Here is a 19,270-nt window from a genome sequence, read left to right on the forward strand (position 1 = left end):
GGCTGAATTCTAAGGCATTGATCTATCTTTTCTATCTTTTCTTGAGCTGGTTTCATAACATTTGGTATCAGAGCTTTGGATTCTAGGGTTTCGCTGCTCCAAACAGGTCATCGTGGAATTTTCACTATAACTTTTTTTCTGTGACGTTTCAGAAGTCACAAAAAAAACCCATTTGAGAAGAAATCGCGCTGAACCTTGGGTCCAAATTTCAGAGCTTTTCGTGCGATATTTGCGGAGATATGATATGAGGAAGTTGGCCTTTTTGCAGACTCCTGAATTACATTCAAAACAGGTGACCTGGGGAAAATCGTCATAACTTTCTCTCTGGGGATTGGATTGAAATTTCGTAAAAAAGTAAAGAAATAGGACAGACTGTAGTTTCTTATGTGTGTGTTTCAGATTCAAAGGTTGAAACAGTGACTCGTGGCATGTCGTACAAGTTCGCTCTACTGAACCTGTCTAAAAGCAAGTCACTGTGGGAGATTTCACATAACTCTTCCTTGGAGAATCCAATTTGGCTCAGACTTGTGGCATTGGAAAGAGGACGCAGAAGGCTACTACAGGTAGCAATTTTAGAATTGGATGATCTGAAATTACAGAGATGCATGAGATTCAATATCAGGCTTCTATAAAGTGAAAAAAGGTGTGTAGTTTTTTTTTTAAATTTTTGTGTAAGCTTGGTTTAACGGAATTCAAAGGGTATAGTAAAACATTATTATCAGTAACTGATGCCCCGAGGAAAGAAAATGCAAACACCTAGTAAGGAACCTGAAAGCTCTAGCATGACTCATGAAGAAGAGGAAGAAATGCTACATGATATATCAAAATTACAAGAACAAGTGCAACAAATGTCACGCTCACAAAAGCTAACAGAAGCTAAGATAAGTGGCGTGGAATCTAAGATAAATGGCGTGGAATCTAAGATGAAGGGCATGGAAGATAAGATGGATGATTTGAAGATAGATTTGAAGACAGACATGGAAGAATTGAAGAAGTTGCTACAAGAAAGGGTCACTAATGGTGAAAAGGTAGTAAAGGAAACTCATGATGAGAACAAAAGAAATGCTAATCATGATTCCATAGACGCTAATGTTGGATCGAAGAATCACCATATTCCAAAAATCGATATGAGGAAGTTTGATGGCAAGGATCCCGCCACATGGATATTATAGATGGAGCAATTCTTCGATCTCAATAATGTGCAAAACGCACAAAAGGTACGTATGGCAACTGTATATTTGGAACCAAATCAGTTTGTATGGTATCAATGGCTTTGCTCTCGTAAACAATTTATCACTTGGGCAATTTTTACGGAAGAATTGATAGCACATTATGAAGATACAAAAAGCAACACTTTTTTTAGCCAATTGATAAGTCTCAAACAAAAGGGTTCAGTAATGGAGCACATTGAGGAGTTCCAAAAATTGAACATAAGGGTAAAAGATATTCCAGAGGAGCATAGGATTGATGTTTTCATAGGGTCTTTAAAGGATAATATCCAACATGATGTTCGCCTTTGGGAACTTGATTCATTAGAGAAGGCATTCAGGTTAGCAAGAAAAATTATGGCAACCAGGAAGCATACCACTCACAACTATAAAGACGGAAGTGTTGTTTCCCCTAGTCTTCCACAACCTATAAGGTTGAGACCAGAAAAAAGAGCAAAAGGGCTTTGTTACAGTTGTGATAGCAAATACACTAAAGGTCATAAGTGTGCTGAGAAGAAATTATTCTACATAGATTGTGAAGAGGAAGAAGAAAAGGAGCAAGAAAGGTCAAAAGAAGAAGATATACTCCAGGAACAAAGCCTAGATGAAGAACAAATAAATCCGACCATATCTTGTAATGCATTGGCAGGAATTACCACTCCTCAAACCATCAAGATAGAAGGACAAATCAAGGAGAAAAAGGTAATAGTGTTGATTGATTCAGGAAGCACCCACAATTTTATTAATTGTAGGGTAGCAAAAGAATTGAATTGCTTCCTATATCCAGCACCAGAGTGTCAAGTGATGATTGCAAATGGAGGAACAATAAATTGCTCTAGAAAGTGCCATAATATCAAGCTATCCATGGGAGAATATGTATGGACTAGCCCAATGCTTTCCATTCCAATGGGAGGTGCGGATGTTGTACTAGGAGTCCAATGGCTACAATCCTTGGGTACAATAGCTTTTAATTTTCAAGAACTTTTCATCAAATTTTCTATGGAAGGAAAGGAAGTTGAATTAAGGGGTATTGCAGGGAAACCAGGAAAGATAATCAGCTCTCATGGTATGACAAAGCTTCTAAAAAAGGAGCAAAGAGGTGTAATTGCACAATTATGCTCGCTAGATGTTTCCACATTGGAATCATCTATTTCTCCAGATCTCCAAAAAGTCCTGAACAATCATTCCAAGGTATTTGAGACTCCCAAGGGTCTCCCACTATTGGAGAGGTAAATCCCCTCTGCGGACAGAGGCGATCCCACTAGCCCAAAATGGGTCTAGCAACAATCAAATCACGCTACTATGCAAGTTCCTAGTTGCATACTGAAAGTGGATTACGAGGACCAACCTGGAGTCCAACGCTAATGTCGAAGAAGAGTTGATACTCCTGTTCCCTTGCTCCGGCAGGTCACAATCCTTGCGATCCCCGCGTATGGATACCTGCACATGCAAAGAACGAAGCGAATACAAGCATAAAATCCACTAAAATACAACTATATTTCAGTCAGAAAGGAAATAAACCAAACATTATCATGATGAACAATGAGATTGGAACCATAACAATAGTCGTTTATTAATGAATAATCAACAGAGAAAGATACAACCAAGGTTCTGACGTTGAACCTCTCCTCTGGCTGGGCGAGCAGCTATGTATGTCTTGCAATAGACCTTCTCTCTCTTAGACTTCCGGCAGCATAACCTCCCTATGCTTCAAGACTCTTACTATCACTCAAGACAAGCATAATCACAACTAGCATTACTCCAAAACTAGCTTGTCTAATGCATGAGGACATACTTTTATAGATGGAGAAGGGAGGAAGATACAATGCACCAGGACACCCATTGTGGATTGACATTATCTCCGAAAAGCCGCTGCGGATAGATGTCAAGGATAGATGATGACTCTCGACCTCTATCAGATGGATTTTATCCTCAAAAGACTTTGTGATCTGAAGGGAAAAAACATATGGGTGCGCGTTTGTCAAAAATCATTACCAAACTTGGTTGGCGCGGGTGTTGTTCTAAGACAGAGCACCAATGGTCGCGCCCCCTTTTGAGGATCTCAGTGGTTGGCGCGGGAAAGACACTGTGGACCCACGCCAATGGAAAAAGGGCACTTTTCAGGGATATTTTGCAGAAGGTGTCTTCAGGGAACATGAAGTACATACTCAGGGGAACATAATTCAAGTGTTTTTAGGTTATGTCACTGTTCACAGGTCCCGAAATGCGTCCTCCAATGTACGGAAACAGGGGTAACAGGTACGGTGACCAATGGTGACAAATTACTGTGTAACAGATGCCCCCTAAAGCATGAGGCCTGAGAGAGAGAGAGGGGTGAAATGCTTTACAAGAATACATGTAGCTGCCGCCGAGAATCTACATTGAGAGATACAACTGATAGCTCAAGTTCATGATGTATGTGGTATGGTCGCAGCCATCCATAAGAGAGTACATAATAATCTAGATCCATAGTATGGACACAGCCATCTGGTTAGGATCAATGAATCGACTCAGGTATGGTCGCAGCCATCCAATGAATGAGTCATGTATCAAGAATCTTGCCTGGATTACAACAGACACAATCCAGGGTCTTGCGCTCCATCTCGACTCGAACAAAAGTACAAGTTCAAGCATGCGAATATATGAGCTGAAGTCGAACATGCATGAAAATCATCTGATTACCAGTCAATATTGGAAACTGTTAACAGACGCGAGAGATACCACCAATAATGACAATGGCCCTCAAGGTACTATAGGTACAATCTACGGTGTGCAAATTAGTGATCTGACGTCGAACACCCGTAGAATCATTCGATCGGAGGCCAATGATGAAAACCTCAAGTCGAACACAAAGAACCTGCCATTGAGGCATGCAGACTCCAAGGCACCGGAAGGGAGTCTCTAGATCAACTTCCTGGATAATGAGCTGAAGTCGACAGGAAGTGACCTTGATCGAAGGTGGGCCATAATGTTTCCCACATCATCGACACGAGACAGAGAGATAATGTTGTGAATCAAGATTGTGCGAGCTATCAGAGGGAGGTTGTTTCTTTGCAGAGGTCAACTTCTCTTGAACAGATCGGCGGCACGACAGTGGAATTGGCAGTATTTGACATCAATGCATCAGAGGTCATGGTGACGAGGCAAATGAGAAGATGAGCGGTCAAACAGGATTACCCAAATCCACGGAGGCAAGTGAAAAAAATGAGATGAGATATCCCCACCCAGACACAAAAGCAGAGAAGTGCCATGTTCAAGAGCGACATACTGCCGACATGACGGTTATTACGGTTCCTATTTTTCCCCCGCCATTTCTGGCGAGTACCCTAATTATTTTTAACAAGATTGATGGGGATAACATGTGCTTGTAGTGTGTCATTTCGACAAAATCCGATGTCATCAGGTTTTAATGAGTCTGACAAAGGAAGAACTCGACGTCTTTTCATGTTTAGAGAGTTTGAAAAGACAGCAGAAAAGGAAACTCTAGGGGTGCCCTTTTTCGTAAAGTTGTGTCTCTCGAGCCCGAAAAAGTATAAAACAATGCTCGAAAGAACCGCCCGATCATTACGATCGAGGAGTACTTTTCATAAATAGTGATTTCGACTTGAAAAATTAAAAAAGCGATCAAAACCACGTCGTTTCGTAACCATTAACGAGTTTGAAACGACAAAAACCCGGTAATCTTTTTATGTTTTAACGGTCGACAAAAAGAACTTAAAACGACCGCCCCTTATTAATGTTTAACGAGTCAAGAGGAGTAACTCGGCAATCTTTTCCTCTTTAAACGGTCAGAAAAGAGCTAAAAGCAGACCTTAAAATAACCTTTTCACATGTTTTACTGAGCCTGAAAAAGTAGAAAAAGGAGCTCATTTCGTTGCTTGAGTTGCACCAATCCCTGTCATCATACAAAAAACAGCGTAAAACCCACTTTGACATAAATATATTCCAAAAATACTCAAAAAATATCATTTTTAATGTATTTTTAGGTCAAAAAATGCTATAAATAGTGAAATGGTAAAAAATAAATTTACTTTTCACCTTTTACCTTGTGAGTTTACCATTGGAGGGTTTTGGGTGCAAATTTCAACTGCTGATTGCGATCAATCCAGGAGATCATTCGAGCCGCCGTCTGAAGCAGGTAAGAGGCCTCATCCTTAGCTTTGTTTTCATTCCATTTTTTTAGATTTTCATCCATAGATTAGTCCCCTGCCAGAGGATTTGCAATTTCATAGGGTTGCGCCATTGGCGCGAGTTTCCCGCTCGGGATCGCGCCAATGGGATTTTCTGCCCAAAGGGGTCGCGACCTTGGCGCGACTGTTTTAGAAACAGTCGCGCCAACCGCGCGACCTAAATTTCCCGCACATTTGACCGTTGAAATTGCAAATTTTCCTCAGTTTTGATTTCACCAATGATCTAATGATGAAAATTTCGACTTTGTGGTTGCAGGGATTCGTCAGAATGGCTATAGAATGGAGAGAAAGAGAGCATGATGCCGTGGATGCCATGGCAATGGAGGATGATGCATGCATGGATGCTCTGAGAGACTGTGGCTTGAAGAAGTTCTTCCTTACCTCATACTTACGTGCACAACCTGAGTTGCTGCGATTTATCGTGGATGCTTGGGATACGGAGGATCAGGTATTTCACCTAAAATACCAAACACTGGAGTTAGATGTTTCCGATGTCTACTTTATCACTGGTCTATCGCGGTGAGGTGCACGGCCCATCTTGACTGGTAGCAGGCCTTCCGGGGAGAAGATGGGAGAGGTGATGGAAAGAGTTTGTCCTGGGACACAGTTTGGATCAAACAGTGCCAAAGTAGATATTATCACGGTTCTCGACCTGGTGCTACGACTGATTTTGTTCACTATCACCCGGACAGCTGGGGTACAGGCGCCCCACGAGGCCAGCAAGAATCATTTGCTGCTGGCAACTGAGTGTCTCCAACCTACACTGTTTGATTGGGCCACGGCAGTGACGAAAAACATCAAAAGGTAGCTTACCAAGTGTAAGCGTGATGGGAACAAACAGTTCGGATACGAATCTATCGTGGTATCATTCTTCCTGGAGCGACTGCCGATATTCCGGGTACAGGGGGGTATAGTGGCAGATCCAGTGCCATGGGAGCCGAGATTGAATCGATGGGCAGAACTCATGCCCAGAGGAGGAGGGGGCCAGCAGATGGCCTGGAGGCCCAAGTTATTTATCTGGCTCCATCACCAGATGATCGTCATCGAGGACTGGCCCTATGCGGGCACGAATTTTACTGGAGATCCAGATCTCCCATTACCTGCAGGAGAGGACTGGGACGAGGAGCTAGGTAAGAACTCTTTGTATTTTTGATGTTTTTATGTATAATTTTTTTTTTTGTACTACATGCCAATCTCTGACAACATATATATATATGTATGCAGATGTTGGTGCAGAGCGACCAGCTGACTTGCCTCATAACGCACGGAGAGCACAACCTGCAGTCAACCCTCAGGCAGAGGGTGATGCGGGTGACGATCTAGTACAGAACCTTGAGGCACTCACTCGAGGGATTCCAGATTATGCCATATTGGCAGACGTGCTTAAAGCATACCAGAGGCACATGGTGGGAGTATCTACTCGTGTCCATCATCTGTTGAGACGTTTGGTGCGAGCGGTGACATGCTATCATGAGCATCACCGTGATTAGACGCCTAGGTTTCATTTTTGCACGTTTTTGAGAGATATGTTGTCAGCGGCTGTATGAGTTTTGGACATGTATTATTTTTTGGATTATGTAATGCGCGTGGCGCAAACATTATGACACACACGTATATATATATATACATATGCCTATGGTTCATTATTGTGTTTTTCATGTGCTTGCTTGTATAATGTTTTAGTTACAAATTACGCAAATGTCTATCTAATACATGATTGGCCAATGCATCAGATAATGTGTTTAATTGTCGTGGAATATGTTGATATGTAATAAAATCAAAGCTCCTTTCTAACAATCTCACACATAAATACAACCTTAAAATGTGATGGTCTCTGATGGAATATTGCCCGTTGAGCTGGTGGACGACAAGTTGAGAGTCCAGGTTCACTACCAATGCACGAATGCCGAGATTAATTGCTTCAGCAAGTAGCTCGATTACAACACAGTATTCGGCGACATTATTAGTACTACGACCCAAACACACACCCTGACAATCTATCAGCTCGCCATGAGGATCGTAGATCACCCATGCCGCAGAGGACAAGTTGCGAGTACTGCGGCAGGCACCATCAGCGAAACCAACATAAGGTGCATCAGACATCTGCACAAGAAGCGAAAAAACACAATAAGTGGCAGTTACGCCTTTGAAAACTGACACACACACACACACAACACACTTGCTAGAGTACATGTATGTACAAAATAAAATGTACCAGCATTACGCATAGTACTTTTTCAAATAAAGCCCATTTCGGGGCTTCCCAAGAGGGTTTCCTTCATAATCAATCAGCTCGTAGGCCCCTTTCTGCAGAACTTTCTTGACAATGTAAGGGCCTAGCCACATAGACTCGAGCTTTCCTGCTCCTAGCTTATCTTTTGCCTGATCGTAGAGCAGGACTAAGTCTCCCTCAACAAAAGAATGTGGACGTACGGTCTGATCGAAGTGAGTCTTGACTCGCTTCTTTTGTGTTTCGATGGCCAAAGAGGCCAGGCGACGAGTCTCATCTAGCCGCTTTAAGTAAAGAAGGCGTTCTTCTAACGGAGTGGTGTTGGGAAGTAGCTCGACAGCTAATTTTAATGAAGGGATTTCACATTCAATCGGAAGGGTAGCCTCTAGTCCATAAACTAGCTGGAATGGAGTGAAACCAGTGGCATCCTTCACAGAGGTTCGGTAGGCCCACAAGGCAGGGAACAACATCAAATGCCAGTTAGACTTATGCATGCCAACGGTACGTTGAAGCATTGTAACCAAAACCTTATTAATAGCTTCAACTTGGCCATTGGACTAAGGGTAGTATGGAGTTGAACTATCGTGCTGCAAGCCTAACTGGGTTGTTAATTCCGACATCATATGATTACGGAAATGCTTCCCGTGATCAGTGACAATGGCTTGAGGGATGTCGAATCGCGAAATAACATGATTAAACAAAAATTGCGCCGCTGTGTGACCATCTTCGGTTAATGTAGGCATCGCCTCGGCCCATTTAGTAAAGTAATCGACGGCAACGATAATAAACCCATGCCCCCCGGTCGAGCGAGGGTTACAGGTCATATAATCAATGCCCCATTTTGCAAAAGGGCCGACAGAGACAACAGGGTGCAATGGAGCAGGAGGCGCTCGCATCTTCCGCTGGTATATCTGGCACTCATGACAAGAGCGGACGGCAAGGATGCAATCCTTGAATATAGAGGGCCAAAAGTAGCCAGCACGAAGGATTTTTTGGGCAGTAGCATATCCGGACATGTGACCGCCACAGGCACCGGAGTGGCAGTCATTCAAGACCCGCTCAGCCTCCTCGAGAGTAAGACAACGGCGGAGAACAGAGTCGGTGCCGAGACGATATAATGTATCCCCAATGATACGGTATGGTTGAGATTGATGACGAATCCTTCGCCGAGCGTCTTTGGACACGCCCGGGCGAAAGGAGGACGTTTGCAGATATATAATTATATCTCCGTACCATGGATCGAGGGTGCTAATGAGGAATAAGGACTCATCCGGAATTTGATCCTCGACATGAGAGGTCGGGGAAGAAGATGGCAAAGAGCAAATTAACTCAGCAAACACAAGGGATTTCTTGGACTTGGCAGTGGTAAATTCCAAGTCAAACTCTTGGAGGATAACAATCCACTTTGAGTACTTGCCCCCCAGCAACTGGCGTGACAATATATACGTCATGGGGTTGCAGTCAGAAATCACAGTAGTGGTACGCAACAGAATATAATGACGGAAACGTTGGACGACACAAACGACGGCCAAAGCCAACTTCTCGACATAGGCATATCGAGTTTCCGTGTCTAAAAGGTTGCGGCTGAGATAATAGATAACATGTTCAGTGCCATCATCGTCAACTTGAACGAGAACCATGCCGATAGTGGTGTCGGCGGCGGCCAACTATAGAGTGTAGTCGCGATAATAATTCGGAGGACGAAGCAATGGAGCAGAAACAAGGAGGCCCTTGAGACGCTCAAAAGATTCCTGAGCAGTGGTATCCCAATGAAAAGGGACATCACGCTTTAGTAATCGTGTAAAACCTTTGGCCACCTCGGCATAGTTTGGAACGAAACGACGTAAAAAATTTGCTTTACCTGCAAGCTTTGCAATTGCTGTAAAGAAGCAGGGGGAGGAAGATTCACTATAGCCTTGACTTTAAGGGGATCCAAACGGATGCCCTCTCGGGAAATAACAAACCTGAGAAGTCGGACAGATTCAATGCAGAAGACACATTTGTGAGGATTAAGCCTAATTCGGTAGTATCGACAGCGAAGAAAGATTTCGCGAAGGTGCTTAGGGTGGTCCTGACGTTTGGCCGAATGAGCAAGGAGATCATCCAGGTAAGGCTGTACAATGTGTCGAATGTCATGGAACGCATAAGACATTGCACGCTGGAAGGTAGCACCGGCATTTTTAAGACCGAAAGGGAGCTTCTTATAGGAAAAAGTGCCCCATGGATAGATAAAGGCAGTTTTGTGTTGATCACCGGGAGCAATATTGATCTGGTTATAGCCAGAAAAACCGTCCATAAAAGAATACATTTCACTTCCGGCACACTCGTTAATAATTTGATCAATGAATGGTGTGGGAAAATTATCTTTAGGACAGGCTTGATTTATATCACGATAATTGACACAAACACGGATTGTACCCTGTTTTTTAGTCACAGGGACAATATTTGAAACCCAATCTGTGAGCGGAATAGGATAAATAAAACCGGCTTTAAGAAGCTTCTCGACTTCGGCCTTGATAGCTGCAGCCTTTCAGGGGTGTACAGGGTGTAAACGTTGGCGAACAGGCTTAGCACCTGGGTACGTGATTATCTCATGCACCACTATACTAGGATCAATGTCGGGCATTTCTTCATAGGACCATGCGAAGACATCACGAAATTCGTGAAAAAGATTAGAATACAGTTGAATCTCCTCCGGAGTACAAGTGACTCCAATGTGAAGATGCTCGACAATCCCTGGTTTCACAGAGATGTCGATGGGCTGGGTTTGCGTAATGTTTGCCATATTCCCTTCAGAAGACACCTGATAAATCTGAATAGGTGTTTGAAGGATCTGAGATGGGAGACAAGGAGCAAACCGCTCGAGACAAGTGAGAAAATTCTGCGGGGCAGGTAGAAACGAGGAACGATGGTGAAAATCATGCCAAGGAGGTTCCTCTAGAGACATAGTCTCAATAATAGCTTCATCGGAAGAGAATGTTTCTTTTAAAGAGTCCGAAGAAGTCTCTTCTAGAAGCCCTGAAGATGGAGCAAGTTCAGAAGAGGGAGTCGATGCAGCAACAATTTCAACATAGTTGAGTTCCGCAGGACTCAACGGCATCTGGTCGCCCCAAGAATCTACTTGGTCAGTGGGAGGAATGATCCACGGATCAGAACCAGTAGTAATCATATTAATAGAGGCGACATTAGGAGGTGGGAGCGGAAAAACACCCATAAGAGCAGGATCTTTGAAAAGTCCGACTCCCAGACTCTCAGATAATTGCGAGGTATGCTCCACAAAAGGGATGTTACCTTCAGAAGAGGAAGTGAAGAAGGATAGCTGGTCAACGGTAACAATCTTCCCTTGATGAGGGAAACGGATGATACGAAACAAAGATGAAGCAACAGCTTTCATCACATAGATCCAGCTACGTCCGAGAAGGAGGTTGTAGGTAAGAGTAGCGTCAACGACTTCAACTTCCATTTCGACCGTCTTCCCTTCCAAAGTGATGGGCAAACGTTGGAGTATACCATAAGGACGGGATGCTCTTCCATCAAAGGCTTCCAAGGTTGTGGGAGACTGGCTCAGCGTCGGGGATCCGATGGCTTTCCAACAGGCAACAGACATGATGCAAGTAGAAGCACCTTCATCAATGACTGTTCGATGAATTGTTTTGGAATCAATGATAACCTGTATAAGGAAAGAAATTTGGGGAGGCAGTCTCTGCGTATGGCGTTCTAAGTCAAAAGTAATTAAATCTGAATCTGCCGGGTCTATGCCACCAATAGCGGATAGCAAGGACTTCCTCTGAGAAGGGCAGCTCTGGAGAACTTCTAAAGCGGACATAGCCGACGGAGTCTGTGCTAAGTCCTCAACGATATTGTAGTGCTGTGCAGCACGAGCATTTGGGTTGTAAGAAGATTTCCGGAGTACTCCTTTTGGAGGGGGTCGAAGAGGCGTCTCAGTTGTAGGTCTCTCAATGTGGAGAGGGCCCGAACTGAACGAAGGAGCACTAGAGGGTATCTCAGGCTCCTTCCCGGTAGATGGCGGATAATCTTTTGTTCGAGTACTGATATTGATAGGTATCGTTCCAGCCATAAACACTTGAGAACCGAAGGAAGAGGGAGGCTGAGATGGGTCAGCCACCATTTGAGTTTTTTGAGTTTGCTGTGAGGGAAAGGGTTCTTTAAGCACCACAGGAGTCCCGGGAGCGCCTTTCAACAAACGACTAACTTCGGACCGCCTCGGGCAGTCCTTGGTATAGTGATCCTCATCACAGATAAGGCAAGGATACTTGGGTTTGCGTTTGGCACCGTCCTCGGGTGGAGGTTTAGGGGCTTCCTGCTTGGGTTGATCTGGTTTATTCTTCGCTTTCCCTTTCTTTTTCCCTTTCGAGGCTTTGTCTGCCGCGGTGGATTGGACGGCATTAACCTCGGAAGTAACATTCGGAATGGGTGCTACCTGGGAAGGCTGTTCATTTGAAGCAATCGATTTTTGCTTCCCAGGGTTCGCGGGATTCTTTTTTGAGGATGAACTAACCGAAACAATAATACCGTCAACAATTGGTGTTGGCGGGGCTTTAGATGTTCCTGGTCTTGGGGCATCAGGTAGATAATCATACAATGTACCTGACTGAGAGTAAACCAAGTCAAGGTACTGAGCGCGCGCGATAGCTTGCTCTTCAGTGACACACGCCCCCATGGCAATGTCCCGAGCTATTGGAGGAACGAACGAAGTCGTGAACCAATCAGTAAGAAGCTGGTCGGAAATCCAAAATTTAATCATACGTCTACGCCGTCTCCATTCATGGATATGATCAGAGATATGCGTAGCCGTCTTTTGTCTTAAGGATGTGAGGAGATGTGTACCCGTTTCATATCGAATGGGTAACTGAAAATGCGTGAGAAATGCCATAGCCAAGGAGTTAAAATCCTGAAAGGATCCGCGATTGAGCTCTATATACCATTTAGCTGCAGAGATAGTGAGAGTCCGCTGAAAAAGGCGAAGCCGAATTGAATCGTCAAGCCACGAATTGGATGAGCACCAAAGGTGATAATTCATAACATGGGCTTGTGGATCTTCATTAGCTTTACCATCGAATTTTGGACAGTCACCAGGAATTTTCGTTGGAACCGGAGGCCAATATGGGTTATGAAGAATAGGATCATTGGTCAATTTAGACACATCCGGTAATTCTAAAGTTGCTAAGAAAGGTAATTGAGGATTAAAGGACATCTGGGGCTGCTGTTGAGATGGAGCACCAGGGTTCCAACCAGGTGGCGGTTGCCCCTAAGGGCTTGGTCCGGACAGATTTTGCCCCATAGGATTTGGTCCATAGGGACGTGGGTTCTGCCCCCCAACGTTCCATGGATTACCAAACGGTCCTGCAGAAGCACCATATGGTTGCGAATAAATCTAATAAGGATTCGTCTGCAGTTGTTGGTAATTTTGATATGGGGCAAACAACGGTTGCCCTTGAGTTTGCTGGTGACCATAAGGTGGCTGGACTCCAAACTGAGTTTGAGAAACAAGCTAAGTTTGATAGGTCTGTTGAGATTGAACTCCAGCTTGCATTTGAAAACCGGATGGGGTCTGGGGTCCAGCCTGGGGGAAAAAACCAGGTTGAGCAGTGCCAGGAGGATGTCCTGTTGGTTGGGCTATCTGGCCGGAAGGATAACCTTGTTGATATTGAGGTTGATCTCCCTGCCCAGAAGGTTGTACCTGCTGGGAAAGGAGTTGTTGTTGCGCAACTGAAGGTTGTACCAACGGACCAGATGGCTGAGTGGGCTGGGCAGTTGGTTGGCCTGATTGGATTTGAGGCTGACCGACTTGCCCAGAAGGTTGACTATACTGGACGGTGGGCTGACCAAGTGGTTGGAAATCTTGTCCAGATATTGGACCATACTGGACATTGGGTTGGTTTGGGTTAACATATGATTGACCAATTTGTCCAGTAGGGTAACTTTGCTGGATACCAGGTTGAGCTTGTTGAATAGAAGATTGACCTGAGTTACCAGAAGGTTGAACATGAGAAGAGAAAAACGGACCACCAGAAGAAAAAGGGTTTCCATGGAAGGACTGCCCTTGTTGGTCTTGAGGGGGTTGTCTGGGAGATTGGGTAGACGACACTTGGCCACCATGAAAAGAGGTGGAACCCCAGTTAATTGACAATGGAACTGATACCTCAACAATCGGTTGAGACGACAAATAGTGCTCGTATGGCCCCTCTATTGGGACATTTGACGTAGGATCAAAGACTCCGAATAAAGAAGCCGAAGGATGACTAAAAATAGGAGTCGAAGAGGCTGCACATACCGTTGGAGCGGTTGTGATTGAGGTAACAGACACACTGCGATTTTGCGGAGTAAAAGGCTCCGTGGTGGGAAAAGTGTGTGGTGACCAGATAGAACCTGTGAAAGGAGTTCCAGAGGGCATAGTATCCCTTAATGCTTTATACCCTGGTGGTAGGTCGCCAGTAGTAGGAGTACTACTGATAGGTGTAGGGCCCGTTGCGGTGGGAATTTCACCGCTCGTCGCAATGGACTCGTCGGTCGTAGTAGGGGACAAGTCTTCCATGTCAGAGGAAGAAGTTGGGACTGACACACGAGGAGAAGTATAGTCCCAAAAAGGGACACTGTCCTCAAAAGGTTCCCAAACAGGGTTCCAATGAAACTCGTAAGTCTCGTCGCCGGGGGCACGAGAACTAATTGGTTGTATACTTGGAACCAGAGAAAGAGTTGCACTCACAACCGGTATCTCGGAAGACGAAATTGGTAATTCCGCCAGGATGAAACTGCACAAAACCTAGGGAATCTACCGAGACAAAATCCCTACTCAAACTAACGCAAACAAAATCTAATCGGGTAAATGTTATCGTGGCCGAATAAATTTTAGGACGCAAAGACACAACTTGACCTTTTCATGTTTTAAGAGTCGAGAAAAGGACAAAAAGATGACTCTAGTCTCCTTCGAATGTTTAATGAGCACGAAGTGACAAGACGCTCACTGGCACCTTTTCTTTTAAGGAGTCCGAAAAGGATCAAAAGTGACTACTCTGGAGACTCTAGGCAAAGGGTTTACCAAACAATCCGTAAAACTGCTTATACACCTTGGCAATCAGATGAAAACCAAGGACTTCCCGTACTGCAGTCAATCTTCCCGAATGCTGTGTTCAGTGCATTACGGCTTGTAAGGCAGCAGACTCGGCTTCCTGTGGATAAAGGATGATAACCTAGTGGGGTCTCCCTTTTATACGCGACAGTATGTGGGAGCTCAGTCCGTACTGGTACTTGTTGTCTCTCAGGAGGAATCACCCAACCATCAGTGAGGCAATAGTTACCAGGTTTTACGACGCCGGAACATGTCTCTAGCCTAGACCTCTAGAATATGTGCGTTAGGTTCCAATGCGTTGTTAGGTTCATTTGGTTTAGTTTACAGTTGATCTTCAATTAAGTTTCAGTTTTTTGGTCCTACCATATGTAATCTCTCAAAACTTCCTAAATGCAAACTATATGCCAAAATTATATCATTTCGTTCAATGAATTCTAACTACAGAAGGGTTGAGATTTTCAAACAAAGAAAATGAACAACAAGCAACAAAGATCCTAATGCAGCTAATAACAAGAAATGGAACTTTTTCTTTTCTTTTCTTTTTAAAAGCAACGAATAACAATAAATGCTAACTAATATAATGCAACAAGATCTTTTGTTTTTTCTTCTTTTAAAATGGCATAATGCATTTAAACAAATCTCAAGAGATATTAACAAGCATGAACAAACAAAATTCACTCAATGCAAAGAGAACCAAATCTGAAACACCAAGATGAACCGTTAAAACAAGGAAAAGCACATAGACCTTCAATGAACCATGTGATCTAAGTTCAAATGAAGTCAAACAAAATCCAAACAAGCTAGAAGTGAATTGCCCGAAGCACAGAACAACAAGCTTAAACAACTACTAGACGGGTGCGGAAAACAACCAAAAAGTTGACTGGATAATCATACCAAAACTTCCCACAGAAGGCTCGACATGAAAAGCCACTAGGTACTCTAGGGCTAAGATACAAAACCGATAGAAATAAGCAAAAAACTGAAGGATAAAAGTAACAACCAGTCAAATAGAGGTCCAACACACTCCCAGAAGCTGTAAAAGATATACAAAGATAAAAATTTGAGTTTAAAGAGCTTCCAACAAACAGGCTGGCAAAGTTCACAGGACTGGCGCGACTGTCAACCTGCAACTTGCGCTATCAAGGAATTGGCGCGAGTTGCTGTGGTGCAACCTGCGCCAACTGGCGCGACTGTCAGAGGAAAAAACGCGCCAACCGCGTTTGCTGACCCAAAAAAAATAAATACAACAGCCCAGGGTCTGGTCAACAGTACTCAGACAGGTCTAAGAGCAGAAAACAACTTCAAAGCTGACCCAGAAAGCTCAGTTATACAAGCAGGCAAGAGAAAACTAACATGCAAGACAAACTCCAAGCCGTTCGGTTCATAAACCAAACCGGAGATCGACTGAAGTGGCGTTGATCTACTCCGCTAATGCAAAGCAATAGCGTTTCAAAGGCTGCCTAGCCGTGCTTCAGACTCCGTCCAAGGTTTATGAATCAAACAACAAATAGCTCCTCCCCAGTGGAGTCGCCAAATTGTTGGAGAGGTAAATCCCCTCTGCGGACAGAGGCGATCCCACTAGCCCAAAATGGGTCTAGCAACAATCAAATCACGCTACTATGCAAGTTCCTAGTTGCATACTGAAAGTGGATTACGAGGACCAACCTGGAGTCCAACGCTAATGTCGAAGAAGAGTTGATACTCCCGTTCCCTTGCTTCGGCAGGTCACAATCCTTGCGATCCCCACGTATGGATACCTGCACATGCAAAGAACGAAGCGAATACAAGCATAAAATCCACTAAAATACAAATTTCAGTCAGAAAGGAAATAAACCAAACATTATCATGATGAACAATGAGATTGGAACCATAACAACAGTCGTTTATTAATGAATAATCAACAGAGAAAGATACAACCAAGGTTCTGACGTTGAACCTCTCCTCTGGCTGGGCGAGCAGCTATGTATGTCTTGCAATAGACCTTCTCTCTCTCAGACTTCCGGCAGCATAACCTCCCTATGCTTCAAGACTCTTACTATCACTCAAGACAAGCATAATCACAACTAGCATTACTCCAAAACTAGCTTGTCTAATGCATGAGGACAGACTTTTATAGATGGAGAAGGGAGGAAGATACAATGCACCAGGACACCCATTGTGGATTGACATTATCTCCGAAAAGCCGCTGCGGATAGATGTCAAGGATAGATGATGACTCTCGACCTCTATCAGATGGATTTTATCCTCAAAAGACTTCGTGATCTGAAGGGAAAAAACATATGGGTGCACGTTTGTCAAAAATCATTACCAAACTTGGTTGGCGCGGGTGTTGTTCTAAGACAAAGCACCAATGGTTGCGCCCCCTTTTGAGGATCTCAGTGGTTGGCGCGGGAAAGACACTGTGGACCTGCGCCAATGGAAAAAGGGCACTTTTCAGGGATATTTTGCAGAAGGTGTCTTCAGGGAACATGAAGTACATACTTAGGGGAACATAATGCAAGTGTTTTTAGGTTATGTCACTGTTCACAGGTCCCGAAATGCGTCCTCCAATGTACGGAAACAGGGGTAACAGGTACGGTGACCAATGGTGACAAATTACTGTGTAACACCCACCTATGCGTGATCATGATCATGCTATTCATCTGATTCCAGGAAGTGTTCCTCCAAACATCAGGCCGTACAGATATCCCTATGTCCAAAAAAGTGAAATTGAACGTATGGTTGCCGAAATGCTAGAGGGTGGTATAATTCAACCGAGTCAAAGATCTTTCTTAGCTCCAGTGGTATTGGTGCACAAGAAGGATGGATCATGGCGCATGTGTCCGGATTATTGGGAGCTCAACAAGCTCACTATTAAATATAAGTTCCCCATTCTTGTTATTGATGAATTACTGGATGAATTGCATGGATCAATTTACTTCACCAAGTTGGATCTTCGTTCGGGATATCATCAATTAGAATGAAGATTGAAGACATTTCGAAAACTGCATTTAGAACTCATGAGGGTCATTATGAATTTTTGGTCATGCCTTTTGGCCTTACCAATGCACCTTCAACATTTCAAGGTTTGATGAATTCAATTTTCAAACCATTCCTTAGAAAATTTGTGTTAGTATTTTTTGATGATATACTAATCTACAACAAGTCTTGGAAGGATCATGTTGAACATGTTGACAGGGTGCTACAACTATTGGAGGAGAAACAATTATATGCAAAAAGATCCAAATGTTTCTTTGGAGTCCAGGAGGTGGAATATTTGGGTCATATTGTATCTCATGAAGGAGTTAAGGTAGACCCTATCAAAATTAAAGCCATTAAGGAATGGAAAATCCCCACATCCATAAAGCATCTGCGAGGATTTCTTGGGTTGACAGGGTATTATCGCAAGTTTGTTAAGAATTATGGGAGAATAGCAGCACCTCTAACAACATTATTGAAGAAAGATTCATTTTCATGGACTCCGGAAGCAACAAAGGCCTTTGAACATCTTAAAGAGGCAATGTGCCAAGCACCGGTCTTAGCTACACCGGACTTCACAAAAACCTTTATTGTGGAATGTGATGCTTCAGGAAATGGAATTGGTGTTGTTCTAATGCAAGATGAAAGACCCATTGCTTTTGAAAGTCGTCCAATCAAGGGAAAGTTTTTAAGCAAAGCTATTTATGAGAAGGAAATGTTGGCAATACTCCATGCACTTAAGAAATGGCGACCCTACCTAATGGGAAGACACTTCAAGGTAAAAACGGATCATGATAGCCTTAAATACTTTTTAGAACAAAGATTATCCTCTGAAGAGCAACAAAAGTGGGTCACAAAGATGTTTGGTTATGACTTTGAAATCATCTACAAAAAAGGGAAGCAAAATGTGGTGGCAGATGCACTCTCAAGAAAGGATGAGGATGTGGAAGCATTGTTGTGTGCCATTTCTATTATCCAACCAGATTGGATAAACGAAGCAAGGGAGGAATGGAAGAATGATGAAGAAGTGTGGGCACTTATTCGAAAGCTACAACAAGATTTCAGTACTTCTGATACATTTAGCTGGAAAAATGATTCGTTATGGTACAAAGATCGCTTATACCTCTGTAAGAATTCCCAGCTAAAACAAAAGATTCTTATGGAATTGCACACTTCTCCCTTAGGAGGGCACTCAGGATTTTTAAAAACTTACCACAGGATTAAGAAGGAATTTTTTGGGATGGCCTTAAATCAGATATTCAAAAGTTTGTGGCGGAATGTTTGGTTTGCCAGCAAAATAAAGTTGAAACAATTAAGACACCGGGTCTATTACAACCTTTATCCATTCCAAGCCAACGTTGGGAGGAGGTTTCAATGGATTTTATCACAGGTTTACCCAAGTCTGAGGGAAAGAGTGTCATCATGGTGGTAGTTGACAGACTTACCAAGTATGCACACTTTTGTGCATTATCACATCCATTTAAAGCCAGTACAGTTTCTACTGCATTTATGGAAACAGTTCAAAAGCTACATGGAAACCCAAAGATTATTGTAAGTGACAGAGATCCCATTTTCACTGGAAATTTTTGGACAA

Source organism: Pinus tabuliformis, chromosome 9 (assembly GCF_031772625.1).
Source record: "Pinus tabuliformis cultivar Carrire ecotype Pingquan chromosome 9, CPIR1, whole genome shotgun sequence".
Lineage (NCBI taxonomy): Eukaryota > Viridiplantae > Streptophyta > Pinopsida > Pinales > Pinaceae > Pinus > Pinus tabuliformis.